Source organism: Xiphias gladius, chromosome 3, assembly GCF_016859285.1.
Source record: "Xiphias gladius isolate SHS-SW01 ecotype Sanya breed wild chromosome 3, ASM1685928v1, whole genome shotgun sequence".
NCBI lineage: Eukaryota > Metazoa > Chordata > Actinopteri > Istiophoriformes > Xiphiidae > Xiphias > Xiphias gladius.
This window is the reverse complement of record NC_053402.1, coordinates 23,164,483-23,183,284: the sequence shown is the minus strand read 5'-3', so window position 1 is coordinate 23,183,284 and position 18,802 is coordinate 23,164,483.

Genomic DNA, 18,802 nt, shown 5'->3' with positions numbered 1-18,802 from the left:
GTTATTGAGGGAATGAATCCGTTCATTTTAAGAGCACGGAGCTGCTAAAGACCAGTTCGTATTGTCCGAATCAAGTATTGCAGAATGATGTGACCAGAATTCTCATCAATTAAAGCAATTCTTCTTTTTGGGAGCGCGCTGTGATCTTTGTTAGGGCAGAGTCATAGCGGAATTAATGATTTGGCAGCTCGTGACGAGAGCGAGTAACTCGCTGGTTTTGAAATTCAATTTCATACAGTACTTTGGAAACGGGACTTTGTCTAACGTTAACCCTTTTTGGGAACGAATGCTGGGAGCTGAGGGAAAGCAACTCGAATCCCAGTGACTGTTTGTTTTCCATTGGCCTCCGCTGTGGCAGAGGCTTATCCTACAGTAAAACCTTTGCAGCACTGGGCAGGATTCATAGCAGACCACGAAAGTTACTGCTTAAGATGAGATATTCTATCATATCCGATCATACTGATTTATTCACAACGAATCCCAATGCTTCCGTACATCGTACGAGGGCTCGCTAAATAGTGTGATGACAGTTTATACAGTATGGACAACGTGCCATTACCATGGCCAGAAGTGTGTGGACTCCCGCTTCACGTGGGCGCAGCCAGGCTAGGAACGGTCGGTCTCGCAGTAACAGCGGAGAGTAGGCAAATGACTGTAATATTACGGGAGAATTTAGTTTTATTTGCAGTATGGTTATTATGCGTAGGGACCTAATAGAAACATGAGAAATGAATAAATAAAGGTTGACAATAAATTGAGAATAAGTCAATTGGAATATTTTCCCAAGAAAGAGGATCCATACATACATTTATAAAGCATATATAACTATTATATTTTTCCTTATTTTCAGATTAGGTCTCCATGAGTAAGAGTGTCTGGCACTGCAATAAAAAAGAGGTGTACATTATCAAAAATCTGCATCAGTTTTCTCCTCCCTTTCCCCCTTTTTTTAACATGGTGGTGATGGTGGTGGGATACAGATGACGAGATTTTATTCACAGTCTGCATGATCCTGCACAATCCACACACACAACCAAAAAAAAAAAAGGCTGCTTTGTAGGAGTCACATGTTGTCAGCATGGACCCACACGTTTCCAAGCACATGCCCTCTGTCTCTCACATTCTCATCTCTTTTCTCTCTCCCTTGCTTTACACTCCCGCTCTCCTCCCCTTTCTGACTCCCCGTTTTTCCGCTCTTTTTACATCTCTCTCCCGATTCTCTCCTCCTGTCACATAGACAAGAAAAAACAATTAAATTTCCCTGTTCATGCCTCTTGCAGTGTGTCTGAGAGTAGAAGCAGAAAACGGGCAGCGGACGTCGACACGGCACGCCAGGCCATTTCGATGGCAACCCCGCTCATTTTTCCATGACACAGAGCATAAACAGTCTGGACCCGGCGGGGCCTTATTAAATGACGGCTGTCTGCTCCTACTCCGACGTTAGGTTGAGTGAAGCTACCGGTGTTGAGCCGGGGCTTCCATCAGCGGGTGAGCGAGTGCTGCAGCCGCAGAAACGGGATTATCCACCACAGCTAACATCAGCTGGCTTTGATCGGCTTCTCCGGTGTTGCAGGTATGTCGATGCCCACGCCGTGAGAACTGAGTCAACGGGCAGGAGCGGAAGTAGAAGATCACTGCACATGGGGGATCGCGGCGGTTATCAACAGAGCCTGCATCGCGTGACTTGCACTTAAGACTTGCAACTCGACTTTAACTTTTCATTATTTCTTAAAATTTGACTAATTACTAATTAAATTCAAAATGCCATTAGATTTGGTGTGGGCCGCATAATGACTCTCAAGTTTGGGACTCGTTAGTCTTGACTTGGGACTTGTTGGTCTTATCTTTTGACTTTACTTGGCACTCGCCAGTCTTGACTTGGGAGCTCGTCGCCAAGACTCGAGACTTCCTTGTGAAGTGTAAAACAGAGATTTTGTCTAACTCTTTTTATATGTGCACCGGTGCAGCTGAAACTGGCCGAGCCAGTTTCAGATCAAACGGTTAACAGTTTGTTCACCGTTTGATCCTCGCAATTTTCCCTTTCTCTGCGGAGACCGCTCGAGACCGTTCCGTGACCGAATTTAGGAACACTACATGGCCTGCGCAGAGTCCTGTCCTCAACCCCGCCCGGCACCTTTGGGGTGAACCAAAACATCAACTGCGAGCCAGACCTTATCGCCCAGCATCACTGTTGGATCCAACCACTGCTCTTGCAGTTGAAGGGGAAGCAAATCCCTCCCACCAGGCTCCATATGTTGTGGAAAGCCTGAAACCAGAAGAGCAGATTGTGAAAGTCTCGTGGAGCTCCCATGCAACATCAGCAGTTTGCAGATAAGGGAAGGATTGAAGTCATTTTCATATACTACATGTGTTTAACAAGGATGCCAGTGTAGAAACAGCTATCCACCTCCACCGCGACACTCTTTGCATGCTACTTCCTGCGGTGGCACCAGTGTAGACCTTTTGCATTTGATGATAATTGGTCACAACCTCTGCTGCTTCATTTGCCTTTCGCGGTTCCGAGTTGACTGATTATCTCGGGTTATCACGCAACACGCAGCCCTTCTCCGAGCAAGCTCTGGCGTGGTGGCTACAGCTTCTCTAATGTTTAACGACAGACAGGCCCATTGACAACCCACGTTTAGAGGAGCCCTACTCAAATGATGCAGTTATAAATGGGAGTAAACGGTGAACGTTCACTGTGCGTGCGCTCAGTAATCCACCTGTTGGCTGAACTCCAGTCCCGCTTCGGCTGAACCAAAGGTGAAAGAAGGTTTCATGCTGCAGGAACCGGTTTAACATGGGAGATAGCTAAGTGTCTTACCTGGGCTTCCAATAATCGGTTAATATTTACGCGTGTCTACTCAGAACTAGGTTTGTTTGGTTAAATGGGTTAAGAAGTGAATTCTCTCCGGGGAAAATGTGGCGAGTGATGCGCCGTTTGTCAGTGCGTTTGAATGGACAAAGCACACAGTGTCCTCCAGGCTCTCCAGGCCCGTCTGCTATTTCCGGTGTACCAGCGCTGGTGCGGCAGCAGCAGCAGCTGCTGCCCCGGCGGTACCGTCCTCCTGCCTTCAGGCAGCCGGAGTCGAGCCAGGCTGGCGTCTGCAGAGCCAACCGAGGCTTTGGAAGATGAGGAGGCACAGAGGAGCGGGACGCTGAGTTGTGTGTGTGATTGTACGAGTGAGTGTGTGTTTGGTAGGCTTGTCCTCCGGCTGTCTGGTGCTGTCACGGAAGCCCCTTGGAGGCTCGCCAGGCAGCCTTCAGGCCAAGTGATTCACACAGACGCTAATGTCATAGCGCTAACAACTAATGAGCATTTAGTTGCTATGGAGCTGGCTCTGCTCCATGATACACAAAGTGTATAACAGGAAGTCTTTAAGAACAGAGCTTAACTGGGTTTTATGAACCAAATACGATACTGACAGTGTGAGAATAGAGCTTCAAAAAGCAAATTTTCTGTGTTGATATTCGTTCTCTTTAAATTTACACGTGGTTTGTCCTTTAACCTTTATATACAAATTCTCTTACAGCTATTCTCTGTCAACAGTTTCACAGAGTCATACAAACACAAACACAATCACTAATATAAACTAGAATGGCACTCAGTAGAGCACAGACCCCCGCCAAGGTACACCAGAGCTCAGAGGAAGAAATTAAAATTCATAGTAAATGACTGGGATCTGCGCCAACATGTATTGGGTTCCTCCCTGGGCCATGCCCCATCTCTCCAGCAAGTTCAGTGCAAATCGGTTCATTACATTTTGGTGCAATCCTGCTGACAAGCAAACAAACAAACAAACAAACAGCCACAGGGGGGAAAGATAACCTCCTTGGCGGATCACAGTCAATCACTGCATTTGCAGGAAGGTCAAGAGGAAACAGTACGAGGTTACAAAGAGATAAACAAAGTGTACAAATCAGGTTACATCGTGGTATTTTAACCCCTGAACACCCACTGGTGGTAGGTCATTACCAACTCATGCTCTGCAGCCACACTTTGTCAAAATCTTCACGAGTTTAGTTTTTAAGTCCGGCGGAGCTCTCAGAGGTTCCAAATGTACCAAACATGTCCGGCTGCATTAGGGGGAAAACGTGTAGAAAAAAACGATGCACAAAACGCCTACAGGCTTTTTTTTTTTTTTTTTCATTTGGTGGTTGGGTCGGAATATTCCATTACATCGTTTCAATGAAAAGCTGAAACAAGTTGAATATACAGTAAAACAAGATGTTAATCAGTTAAAATATAACAGTATCAGGACAAACTGTAGTGCAGCGTATCTCTGTTTGTTTCCATTGCTTGCTTCTAGCCTTTTTGATCTGCCTTCTGTAATCTGCCTCCCGCAAGGCTGCGAAGATTACAGGCTCCGTTTGCAAAAGCGCCCGCCGAAATGACCTCAGCATGAACCGAGGCCAAACGATACAACCCCACTTACGCTTGCGGGATAAGAATGCGGATTTTCATCCCAAAACCCTCACTCTGACAAAAATTCCCGTTTTAGAAGCTTCCGATAGCTGTCCAAAAATCCGATAATTGTTTCAGGGATAGTACGTCTGCATTGATTTGTCATATATGTCTGAGTTTTGAGTTTTGATGTGCCACTGCAGCGCTCAGAATCGACCGGAACTGCCGGTCGAATGTACACATGTAGCCAGTGTCTCCCCACGATGCACACTGTGCAGAGGCGGTCAGCCGCGATTAAAAGCACTGCAGGAATAGCACAGCGTTGTTATCAGCGGGGCAAAAAATAGTCGACCGGCTTTGACCAGCTGATGGGAGGATTACTAAGTAAATCCCTCCGTGTCTTGGAAATCTTAACAAGCCACCTAAATGTGTCGGAGGGCGCTTTGGTTCGTTCCAGAGAGGAAAAAAAACAAAAAACAAAAGAAGAATCGAGTACGGCGTCAGGTTTAATTCACTGTCCAGTGATGCCTGTATTTCCTCTACAATACGAATGCTGGACCTTCAGCAGCGCTTCACATTCAGGCCCACGGCTCCCACTTGACTGAATCAAGAATAAAGGATTAGTCCTTGTTCTTGCAACCCAGACTTATGTCACCTCATTGAGGAGAAAATCATGGCAGAAACATGTGACTCAGACAGATTAAGTAATTGGTTGAATGACATAATGTAATTTTTTTTTTTTTTTTAGAGGGGAACTACAGCAACAACATTATTGTGAGTGGGACTGTGTTTTTTAAAGAATTAGCCTCTAAACCGTTTTTCTGCTCAGACAGGCTGAAGGCTTGTGGTGATGTTACAACAACCACAACGTGAAACCTTGGAGAACTGAGGAATAAGCAGTTTCTCTGTTTCCAGGCAACATCATCCTCGCCGACCGTGGTGAGTTCAAAGGAGAGAGTAGTTCACGCTGTCACTCTTACGTATTCCGGCTGACGCGACCCAGTTTCACGTGTAACGATTTTGCATATAATGCACACTGCTCGACTGTGATCAATCAGACGGTGGCTTATTTACTCGCTCACTAGAATGTGCCCTGAACGTTTTTGCATCCTCTGCTCACCGGCATGAATTTGCAACAGCAGCAAGTTTGACCTACAGTTCACCCCTCTTCCACCTCCGGCCCCTACTTTAATAATAACGCTATTTTTGTCTTTCTTCAGATGTCTGACCGATACAAGAATCACAGCACGGAGTGGGAGGATGTTCCTCAACAACTAATGGAGGAGCGTCAGTCTGAAGTAAAGCACGCATGTGTTTTCTGATTTTCCTTACATAAATGTGGCTTTCGGAAGCTTCAAGAACCTGTCAAGAAATTTGTTCTGCTGCTCCGGTACAGGTGACGTAATTGAGCATAGAGCATGTAAACACCATCGAGCGTTTACATTTCCTTTCTAAAAAACCTAGGGCTTTGCAATCTCTTTTGTGGGAAAAGACGGCCTTGAAATGAAGAGAGAAATGGGGCCAATTTGCAAAAGCCACCCACGGTGGTTGATCAGACAAAGAAAATGCAGCGAGAAGGCGGCAGCGAGAAGCAAACACCACACATAAATGGTAGCTACAGAAGTGTATCGAAGAATCTCAAATAATTAAAAATAAAGATACGATACAATTAGGTTGCAATAAATATTTTAAACATGTACTTGAGAAAATGGAAACCGGTGGTGAGCAAAGGCACAATCACCTTGGCCTTCAGTCTGACAAGACAGGGCCGCGCAGTTGTTTGCTTTTTCCATGCAGCCTTGACAATAATGAGCCCTCATCAAATATTTCACCTTAAATTAATGGAAAATAATCTCAGAGCGTGAGGATGTTTAAAAAAACCGAAGCTGCTGCTTCTGCCCTTCAGACGTTGGTTCAAACCCTTGTAGCCCTTTTATTATTCAGGTCGTTGAGAACGGCAGACACCATCTATGTGACACTGCCACTCTAAATAGAAACGGGAGGTCCAATGTAATTCTGCGAATTCGGGATGATGCGGTGCAGTGGGCAGAAGCGGGGTTAGTAGGCATGTCAGCGAGCGCGCATAAAAGCAGCACTCAGGGGTCGGACGGGGTAAGGCTCTGTGCTCCGTACTGCGTCTCTCTCGGGGCGGAGCTCAGGACGCTGCTCAGCACACAGCAGATGGCGGCTGCAGGCTCAGCACCAGCCGCGCTCTGACCCGGAGGCTCGTCTGTGTCAGCGGTGTCTGTCCGCAGCACGCAGGATCCTGCAGAAGAGATAAGGCAGCGCTGGGAGAACAGCAGAGCGGGCAGACAGGACCCCATCCATGACTGATCATATCACTGACCTTCACCTGCAGGCCCGCACCTATGGCAGATATGGCGCCACGAGGCATTTCTGCAGTTTCAGATCGCAGGTGTTTTGTTTTTTGTTTTTTATTTTTTTTTATAATGGTAACTTGCCTTTTTTTTTGTGTGTGTGTGTTCATGACCAGTGAAACGGCAGCTGGCGAGAGTCATGAGAAGCATCTGCATCTGACTGTGTGACATTGTCACACAAGTCCCATCCACGATAGCAGCATTTAGACAAGAAGCCATTCATCACGTCACACCACAGGCCTGTTATTGGTTGCCTTAGCCTCGTCCTACTGCTAAGCTAACTTTGCTGGGGACAGTCAAAAGAAGCACTGACACTATTAGCCTTAAATTGAAAGCACGGGAACTCGATCTATTCAGTCTTTTGCCGTCAGTAGTTGTGTTAGCATTGGTGCACACTGTAACCGATCCTCCTCACAAACATTACTTGAGACCAGTTTCCTCTCCACATTTCCATTCTCTTAAAAACCTTTTTCTACAACATGCACTGGATCCAAGTGACCGAAACTGCTCGGCCCAAAAGCAGCTCAGCATCCTGGACACACGTGGTGCATGACAATGAGTCCGATACAGGAGTTTTCATTTGCCCCAAAGCTAATTTAGTTGTCAGGACTCCAAAAGTGTCTGTTTGCAACAAACACAGCACCACAAGACTAAAAAAGGTAATATTTCTTCAAAAGAGCAGCACTCCTACTTGAGTAGAACGTTTTGGTCCATTCTTCGCCCCCGGGACACAGCTTATCTGAGGCAGACAGTGTCCTTCATCTCCGGCGCTGTGGGACACGTTGGGCGATTTTTCTGTTGTTCCCTGTGAGGGATGAGGCTGCCAACAGTACCAGCTATAAACCCACCTGTGAGCCAGGCAACAGAGACACACTGAAACAGCCAGGCGGCTGTGTGGGTTGCGTGCTCCCACTGAAACCGTTGCTACGATGGTACACTCTCCCTGGTGCTGACCGGAGAGGTTTTCACGTGGAAATGCTCGTGGAGTTTTTGTACAGTTTCGTAGATGTGAACACAAACTACAAAAACGGAGGTTGCGGACACAAAATAAACCAACCTTACAGGAGGCCTCTCTGTCACAACTAGGAGTCTTTCATCCATTTGTGTCACCAGGCAGTTAGAAAGTGGTAGAGAGTGGTTTTGAATCAAATCATGCATAATTCAACATTTTCCCACTGGCATTAAAGCTCTTTAACGACCAAAAAACCTGCTGATGCTTGTGCCACAGTTTAATGTTCAGGAGGTGAGTAATAGACAGTAGGAGCCTCTGACCGGCTGGGTCAGGCCTTCATGGTTGCATTACCCTTTATGAACAAAAACTACACTGGTCTAAGCATTATTCTTCTATGTAAAAAGGGAAAAATGCTTATGCTGTATGCAGCGATGCCACACAGTCAGCACCAAATTGGGCCCGCTGGCTGCTCAGCAAAAACTAAACAAATCACGTAGGTGACATTTCAGATTGTTTTGTGTTTGTTTGTTTTTTGTTTTTTGTTTGCGTTTTTTGGATGGATGTCGAGCGAGGACTTTAACAGATGCTACAGGCTCGGCCCCAATAAGGATGTGGGCAGCACCACTTATTGCGGCGAGTCCTCAAATAGATCAGTATCTTCCAAAATATAACTCTTTCAAAAGCGACTGAAGGGCATTTTGTGATCCTCACAAGATTTGGCTATGTATGGGCAACTAAAACCTGCTTGGTTAAAGGAAAGACTGCGTTCATGGTTAAGAGAAACCGGGACTGACTTTCTCTACAGTTCCTCCTTTGCTACTGAGAGAGGAGGCTCACTATTGTTAAGATATTTTTCCTCTGTACTGCACATTTGATATGTTCCCTGTGAGTTTAAAAGGAATAATCCTAATATTTCTTCGGCCAGGAAGGAGTGCAGAAAGGTGAAGGTGTCCAGGCACAAAAAAAAAAAGACAGGCGGCACAAAATCATGAGACAGGCCAGGCCCCGAGTTTAAGAGAGATTTGCTACTGCTGCTGTCGAGAAACGTTTCCGCTTCGGCCTGGTCCCTTTTTTCTCGTTAGTGTAATAAACAGCTGAATCGCACATTGTGATGGTGGTTTGTGGGCGTCTATTTTTTCGGTCATGTTATTCAGACATGCTATGGGGAAAGTAATAGATTTTCTGTGGTTCGAGAAAAAAAAAAAAAAAGCATTTGTGCAACCTTCCTGTATGTCGCAAGAGCACAGGGTAAATATTAACAGCTACACTTCTCCATGCAACCAGAGCCACAGACTACTTTAATATTTATCACATTTTATGGCTACAGATTAGTTACAAAGATGAATGTGGGAGCTACAAACAGCGAGGCAGGAAACCGTTCTGATGGGGGTTTTTTTTTTATCACACTGAGATGAAACCATGACAGATTTCAAAAAAGCGGCGCATCTATAATCTCCATCTGTTAATGAGGACAGGAAAAGGTTATCAGAAACTGCAGCAGGAAACCAGGGCATGATTTATTCCTGCTTATATGCTCACTTGATTCTGGCCAGCATATCAATTTGAAACCCGCAGGCTTTGTGTTGGGAGGCATCCTGCTCGTTCGTCAGCAGCATTAACATGGTGATGTGGCCCGAATACAGATTCATTTGGCACAAAACAACAGAATGCTCTGTGCTCTATATACCTGCATGCACACAGACCAAACGCCGGCCGGATTTGATCAATGTACTGCATCCTCTGCGGTTATTATGTCGGATATTTTCTCGATTCAGTTATTAGCGTGGAGGGGGAGGCTGAACCTCACATATCTTGACTTGATAATACTTGACCTGAAAATAGCAGTGTGGAATTGGCACAACATTTGTAATAATAATTCAAACTTGCAATAACGGATGTTTTTGGCCAGGTGTGGTAAGCGGAAACAACTTTTGAACACGTAACGTTTCACATATCGTATTTTCAGCCGATACGGTGAACACGTTAACAACACAGTTGCTTATTTGAACATCCAGCAGACACGGAGCGACATTATCATTCATTTGGAGTCGTGTTTCTGGCCACCTGATGTATGTAAAGTCCAGTATTCCCTCTCTTTAAGCTCTGTTTTGGGTCTCCACCAGCTCCTGAGTGAAATATCTGGCTGTTTAGCTGCTAAATGCTCCGCTATGTTCACAAGCTGGTCTCTGACCGCGTCCCTCTGCCGTTTGGTGCTGAGCAGGTAGAGCACAGTGGGTTTTTAGAGGTTTTTCACCGAAAACGACACTATTAGTGGAGCGAGAGTGAACCAAAACAGTTAAGTCGCTGATTGCTAAACAATGAGCTCAAACTCGCCATAAAGTGCTGTAGTGTTCTTTTGGGTGCATAAAGAATTTAAAATGGTTTACTATGTTAAACACGCTGTGTGAACGGAACAATATTTTTCGGAATATCCAACAAGTTTCACGTTAGGAATTATGACAAACATAAAATAGTGCATCCCAAGCATTCTAGCCGCTCATAATACTCGTCACTGTTTACAGTCTATAATGTTGTCATCCTGATTCTTCATACTGAAACTCTACTGCGTTGCTCGGATCTGCGCACAGCACATCTGTTGCCTGTCTGTCCGTCCTGGGAGAGGGATCCCTCCTCCGTCGCTCCTCCCGAGGTCTCGTCCATTTTTTCTTTCCCCGTTGAAGGATTTTTTGGGGGGAGTTTTTCCTCGTCTGATTCAAGGGTGTAAGGGCAGAGGGTGTCGTATGCTGTGCAGATTAATAAGCCCCTTGAGGCAAATTTGTGATTTGTGATGTTGGGTTACATGGATAAAATTTGACTTGACTTGTCTCAACTAACTGAACAGTTACTTATGCCGTCGGTGACTAAAAATAATAACCCTTCTCCTATTTTGGGCCCCTTTCCCACACTAATAATTTTCCGCGGTATCCAACTACGAGAAAGACAGCTGATAAATTCTCAGAACCACTGAGTGATTCAACAGATGGCCAATTCATTAGCCCACTGATTCTTTTACACATAGCTTAACACTGGCAAATGATTTCATCGTGCGTACTTTTGTTTGTGCGTGTGCGCCACTGCTGTATTTTTCAGATGGAGCCGGTCGTGAAAAACATGGCACAAAGTGCATCAATCACAGATCATCCAAAGTCCTCTGAGAGTTACGTAACAGCCCGGCATTCCAGGTAGGATCCCAGCCTGGGCTAAAGCCCCACTGGACTGAATACAGATTCACTTAGCAGAAAAAAATTGAAAGTATTTGATACCAAGTGGGCACAAATATGCTGTATGTACTCGCACGCACACAGACCAAACTCCTGCCAGATTTTATTAATGCACTGGAGGCTGTGCGGGAGCTGTGGCAAGTGGGAGATGAACTCAGTGGGAGTTCATCTCGTCTAGATGGTCGTGTGTGCCTGCAGAAGCCTCGTTTCATTTCATGCTCTTAAATGTTAAAGCATTTCATGACCCCTTGTTGCCGTGACCTCCCGGCTCCTCGGCTCACCGCTCGCGCTGCCGTTTGTTCACCGGCCCCCTCATGACTGCTCATTAAGGATCCCACCGTTTCCCCCTGTGGCACGAAACCTACAGGCCGACGTGGGCAGAGAGGTCATTCGCTGAGGCTGCCGTTTCGGTCTGAGGGCGCAAAACTGATGGAGAAGCTTCACTTTGCTTCCCGATGCCAAACATTATTTCAATCAACCTGTCGGGGTGTGTTGCTGTTGATGCCGCCTGGCGGGTTCCTCCCTCTCTCTTTTTTTTTCGCTCTGCACACCACTGGCTGGCTGCATGTCACCCAGATCACAGTCAAGAAACCCTCACTGCACAATCATTCCAGTTGCTGAATAATACAAAGCAAACAGTGACCTACTTTCGAAGTAGGGAACAAGCTAGAGCGAAGACCTGGGGTGGAATCCGGGCCGGGAGGTGGACTCGGGGCGGAGCGGAGGAAGGGCGGAGCGCCGAACGGAGGGGCTGAACTATTGGTTTGCGCCACGGTCTGGAAGGAGAGAGGCATGCCTCTGCGGCGGGGACCTGAGCAGCAAGCATGGTCTGCCATGTGAGTTCCCGAGTCCGCTCCAGACAGTCTGGAAGTCCCCGGCCGTGGCTTGTGGCCGCCTGTAAATGTGATTAAGCAGGCAGGCACAAGAATACTGCAGCAAGCCCCTATCCTGGAGGCCTCCCTGCACAAGGAATGCAGTTCACAGAAACAGGGCCTCACACATGTGTCGCACCATCAATCTGGGCAATGTACAGTTTCTGACCCTCTACCCGCCCTTCTGCAATCCTAATATTTTCTACCTTTGGTTTACTTTGCGTCTACCTTGCCTGGAGCCGCAGGCACGCCGCAGCGTTGCACTTGTTGCTCTGGACGTTTTCAAGACAGAAAACTGACACGGTGTAAAAGACAACAAATATGCAAGCATAAAATCAAACCATAATCGGAGACAAGACCCCCCCCCCCCCACACACACACACACACACACACCTTGTTTAAAACTCATTCATTATCATAGTGCATTAATTTATCGCCGGAGTGACATTAAAAATGTCTCGTAGTAATCTAGGGGTTACTCATAGGTTCATCAGGGCTGGTTTTGTTGGTTTTACGGTTCTCTGCGTTTTGGAACGAGTGTAATTAATGAGCACTCCGACATCTAATGACCATTAATCATATAGGCCCCTCCAATAAGCTTAAAACATACATTTTGCCTATAAGCAGGGGGCCATTTATTACAGGTTCTTATTTTCCTCTGGTCCGTGTTGGGCTGTAGATTAAACATGCACCAGGCAAGAATTAAATATAAAAACAGAAATTACTAATTCAAATTGTTTACTAAACAGAAATGAGTTCTCATCTGTTTGTGATGAGTTTTGCCAACAGATACTGGGCTGGTAAACACGAACTCTTCTGCAGTTTACCGCTCACCACATTTTTTCCCCCCTGAGTACAAAAGTTCATTATTGCCAAACTTACTCTTGCCTGATGCTAAAACGTGCAAGAAACCACAGACTGTAGACAAACATGGATGTAGAGCTGCTGTAGTGCACATAAGAAGTGACAATATAAAAGATGGAACACATTCAGCCATCACTATCCAACTACATCAATGCTTAAATATGGAAAAACTGAAACATTGGATTCTTTTGGCTCTGGTTTTGGTCTCTACCAACTCCTGAGGGAAATCTCTGTCTCTTTAGTTGCTAAATGCTCCACTACGTTCACCACCTGGTCTCTAAGTGTGTCTGTCTGCTGTTTGCTGCTGAGCAGGCAGTCGACAGTGGCTTTTTAGAGCTTTTACTCTGAAAAAACAGCAGAAAACGACGCTATAAGAGCGCTGAGAGTGAACCACAGCAGTAGAGTCGTGGTCCGGACAGATAAACAATGTGCAGAAACTCACTAAAAAGCTCTGTAAAGCCACGGGGGAGCTGCAGATTCAGCTGATAATTCCCTGTAGGTTTGTTTTTACTTTGATTCACTGATATTATAAGATTATCAATTATAGCCGCTTTAAAACATTACCATTTCCATAACATTTGACCTAACACTGGACTCACTGTTTATGAAGGGAAAGTCAATCCAAACAATCCAGATTTGGTCAAAGGTCAGGATTCTGGGTGGTGCTGAGGTTGAAAGAGAAAACGGCAACCGCTTCAGATCAGTCTGAGAGCTTTATAAACAGACTGAGTTACCGTTTCATTTTCTTTTCATTATTCGTTCTGACCCATCACCTCTTTCTGTTTCGTGGTGGATATTTTGCCCTAACAAGTGAGCAGTGACCGATGCGTCCATCTCGCCAATGTCATTTTCGGTCGACGCAGAAACTGCTTTAGCAGTTACTCAGACCCGTTAGCTAAACATTTGTTACGTCGCTCAAAGAATTATGCAGATTTGGGGATTGTTATTTTTGTGAGTCGACTTACAAGGTTCAACAGTGGTGAGCTCTGACCTGTGAATTCATTTGAAGGGATGGCGCTGTGTCAAAAATGGAGGAAGGTATCTTAGCTCGTTAGCTTAATTAACCCTCCTCTGTTGGAGCACGAATTGCTCCACAAAGCAACGGTTTGCTGACAGGAGTCGATGGTACAAATAAGTCTTTGGAATAAACTCTGAACTTATTGTAACATTAGCTACTGAACTGAACCGGTACGCTAAGGAATTTGCTAACAGACCAATAGCAAGCTAGTTAGCTCTGTGAGAATAGGCACTACGTCATCAGTCCTTCTAGACCGAATATGTCGCATAGATGCATGGATTGACGTGGTTGTACCACTTCCTGGTGTGGCCAGGCATTAACCCTTGTTGCCAGTTTTGTGGCAGCTTTTGTCGTCGTTTCTCTAGATCCAGAACCAGGATAAAAAGGCTGAGACCACCGTCAATCGAGCAAACGCCCCCAGAAAACCTGCCTCTTTACCTTAATATTGTTTTAAAAGGCCTTCTTTTCACATTGGAAGGGTGAAAATGAGACGATATCGTCTTTAGGAAAAACACTGGCTCGAGGGCGCAGCTGGTGCTCCCTCTAGCGGCCATTAGTGATGCTGCATCTTTCTCTACGTTGGGACGGCCGATTGGTGTAAACCAAGGCTCAACGTAAACACTGCTAAGATGAGTCCCAAAGCCTTCCTCGCCCACCGCCGACAGCCGCACAAAGCGATGTGTGACAGCCAGCGTTTCCTCCCGACGAGACTCCTGCTCCTCCGATTCTGAGGCCGAATCGCCCAACGCGGCTCAGAGGCCGTGTACTGTACATCTGAGAGGGAAATGTAGGGCACGCCGTCGGCGACTGGCTGGTAAAAATAGATCAGTGTACACAGGGGCCAGGCCTGAACTGACTGGCACCCAGTGTCACTGCCTGCTGCGAGCAACCAGGCTGGACTGTTGGGATAGCAACACCTTCAGCTTTTTTTTTTTCTTTGCTAATCAAATACAACGGTTGCCTTGGCGACTAATGGATGAGACGCAATAAATTTGAAACTGCTTTGAAATCGGATCAGTTATTAAAGTTGACTGGGATTTGTCAGCAAACTGGAACAAATTGGATTTTTCATCTCTAGTATTATGCATGTAATCTACATTTCTATGGAGCACTTCCCACTTTGATTTATTTACTATTTTGCACATTAAATATACCCCCCCCTCCCCCAATAACAGCAGTCTAGTGTGATCCAAAGTCTGGGAAATTCATCTAAAAATCAGCCAAATGAAACCATGACTCTTAAACTTTGAAATAGTCCAAATCTGTGTGCTCTTATGTAGCTGATAACTCGGCGAATGAATATTCTCTGAAATTCATGGAACAAATGTATTCAAATACTAAGTCTCAGCACACAAAGCTGTATAACTATAAACATTATTTTTCCTAATGTTGTGAAATTAATTTTAGAGACGGATGTCATATGTTAAATCACTGACATTTTAGTTTTGTCAACTGTGCACAGAGGGAACCACTGCTCATCACCACCTCAAAAACAAAACGAGGGATCAAACTACACTTGAAGCAACTATATAGTTTTTTTTTTTTAATTTTATTTAGCTTTATTTTAGTACAACAGTTTGATAAATTCACAGACCTGTCATTGCTTTGGTTATGATGAAAACTACCGGGATAATATTGGACCCCACTCTCCGGAGGTTCCCCAGGTGATGAGCACGACAGTCTGGTATCAATCTCACGCCCCTTCTTAAACCACCAGCTTCGTGTTTAAGGTGGTGAATAAAAACGACAAAAGCTCTCATTATTGATAGGTAATGCTGACCCCAAGTACAAGCTAAACAGGCTTTTCTCTTAGAAATATGCAGCGTTGACGTGCAGAACTAAGTAGATTTGTAAAAACTTCACTTGGACTGGGAGCAACCAGGAATCCGCACCCACAGAAATCATGTTTTCCCTAAAAGGGCAAGAATAGCCCAGCTGCTCCTATTGTTTTTGTTCTGTGCCGTTTCAAATGGGTTTCCAACCTTGACACAAACCAGAGAGACCGAACAGATGTAATTTATCAGCTGAACTGAACGGAACGAGGGATTATTGAGTGGGCTTGACCTCCGACCCCGGCCACGTCTAAAAGATGCTGGTTAGCCTCACGCAGCTGTCCACGGACACTCGGAGACCCGAATTGTACCAAAGCATGAGCGGTGCAGACATTAAGCATAATCCGACGCAAAGACTGGGATGTACACTGATTTTGCAAATATGAAAATTCTAGTGGAGTAATAAATTAAATCTGCATTTACTCTACAGGAGAGAAAAGAAGAAAAAAGAAAACTTCCCTCGACTCGTGCTTTTCAATCACATCTGGAATATTTCTACCTTCTAGATACAGGTGTTCTTATACCACAATCAGCCGAAACCTCTCTACTGCACACGGCTGAGCTCCATCCAGCTACACGTGTATTTGGTTTTTCAGACCGGTGCTTAACAGCTGCTTGACAGCGGACTGATTCTTTCCGCGACGGCCTGATAATTTCATGGGGAGTTTTGCATTACAAAGAGCGTTAGCTGTAAAATTGGTCACAGATTATACAACGCATCGTACCGCGGCTTGAAAAGTTTTCTGTGGACATTCTGGCATTTTGTTTTCCCCTCTGACTCGTCACTCTTTTGAAACCCAAGCCGGAGGACCGGAGTCTGGATGCGACGGTAATGCGGACTGAAGGAGGCGCCCCGCGCTTCTAATCGGCGGCGTTCAGCCGTCACGACAACGCGCGTTGGGCCGGAGCGGCTTTGACGGAGCCACCCCTCCTCGCCACGAGTGGTCCCCGTGGGCTCTCAGCCCCGGCGGCCTCAGGCACATTGATGTCACATGTGGCCTCACAGGTGGTTGTGTAAGTCACCTGCAGCTTTACTCTGCATGGACGCACCAGCAGGTCAGCTTCCGATGTCCAGTCCCCTGGTTGAAGATTCTTTCTTTTTTTCTTCTTTTCTTTAGTTAAATAGTGAAGCAGCTGTTATTGTCTTGATAATGGACATCTCAAAAAAGATTCTAAATTTAGGGGCTGAGGTGTTTGAAGAAGACAGAGTAGAAAATGTATCCATTACGTTAAAGGAACATGGTCTACTCTAGTTTACCTCTTGATTTCTAATTTTTTCCGTTTTTATTTTCTATTATTTTATTTCACTGTTACATTTTTATTTATTTATTGTATTTACTTTTTGTTTTATCTTCTATTCATTTCTCTTTCATCCAGTCATGAATTTTTCGGTCCGACTTCCTCGTCTTCCTTCCTTATTTTTCCGGAATGTGTTTTGGGGAAATGGACGCAGTCCGACTTCCTGACACATGCCAGGATAGAGATTGTAGGCGTCCTGTTCTGAGTACGTAGCTTGAAGTCGGTAGCATAACAAACAAACTGTACGAGGGGGACTTCCGGCGGTGGACAGCGTGACACGCGCTTCACAGAGAGTGTGGTGAATTGAAGAATGAGGCCGATGTTTTTCTGTATTTTACTTAGGGCCAAATCCCATTAAAAAACCAAAACCAACAACGTGTTAATCCATCTCTCGAAGCTATACTTTGAATTTAAAAAAAAAGTAAAAGTAATTTTCTAACAAAGCTGGACACTGTTGTTTTTAAGCAAACTTTACTCAGACAACAGCAAACAGTATTTTGGGGGCAGCACAACGGTGTGTGTGTGTGTGTGTGTGTTTGTGTGGGGGGTTGAGTCCAAATAAACTTTTACTTTTAGACTTATTGTTTGAGGAAAGAAGCATCGTTCAGAAATAGGACAGATGTGAGATGATGCGGGATTTAATCTTGACGACAGATTCCTCAAAAAGAAACTCCATGACATTCCCAAACCAGCATCTAGACTGCAGAACAGAAGACGAGACTGAAACGACTGCGCACACACACACACACACACACACACACACACACACACACACACACACACACACAGACACACACACACACGCAGGCCACAGGTGAACAGGTGTGTTTTCCTCCTGACAACACGTGCGGCGTCACGTGTTGCGAAAGGCTCTGCCATCAGAGAATCGGTAGTCCTGGAGACATGATGCAACAAATTGAGGGGAGCCATTATCTCATGTTGTGAAGTGAGCACAGTGGAAAAGTGGCAGGAGAAGCGATCTTTGCGACAACGGGAAGTCCTATGTATAGGATGACGAGCATTCAGCTCGTGACACAATGGTGCTCTCGGAGAATAAAAATCCCTGATTGAAATGCATTCTCTCCTTGTGTGTGTCGGTTGTATGGAAGCCCGTGAATGCAACGCTGGCAGGAACATAATTTAAAAAAAAAAAAAAAAAAAAACCTGCTGCAGTTTGAAAGCGGACTCGTTGTTTCCTTGGGAACTGAGCTGGGTGCTCGGAGAAAATGACACTGACTAATTAGGAGGCGAGAGGGCCAGCGGCGCTGAGCCTCTCACATGGCCTTGGTAAATTATCTTCAAGAGCCTTTTCAGTCACCTCAGTGAAGAATGCAATTAAAAAGCAAGACGGCGAAAAAGCTCGGGGTATTTTCTTTAAAGCATTTCGCTTTATTCTTCGCTTTAAATCAAGTGAATCCAAATTCTTCATCGCATTTCCTTAAATTTCTCTTTAAATCTTCTCCATCTTAATTGACGGTGGCGGCATGTTTTGGGTTTTTTTTCTTACTGCATTAATGTCGAGGCAATGTCTAACTCTTATTAGAGCTTCTACGGTGTATTTGGGTGAAAGGGACACTCACGGTGTTAAGGATGATAAAGTCTGATTTGATGCATGCCAACACGGTTTTTAGATGCTTTAAGATCACGAAAAAAAAAAAAATTGGAAATTAACAAGCACATAACCCTTTGCGCAGCCCGGTCCTAAAAATTTAACCCTGCTGAATGTAAACACCAGATATCTGTATTTTCCAGGTGTTTGTATACCGGTGTGGCTTCCTTTTACCCTTTTAAGTGAGGTGAAAAATTCTCCTTCACTCACCACTTAAAGAAAACATAAGAAAAAAAAAAAAAGCCCATAGCACTGCTAGTGACCATGAGGATGCAATCTTTTTTATACCCCAAGATATGAATGTCTTGGATGGATTGAACAACATCGTACATTAGAAAACTTTGAACTGAGG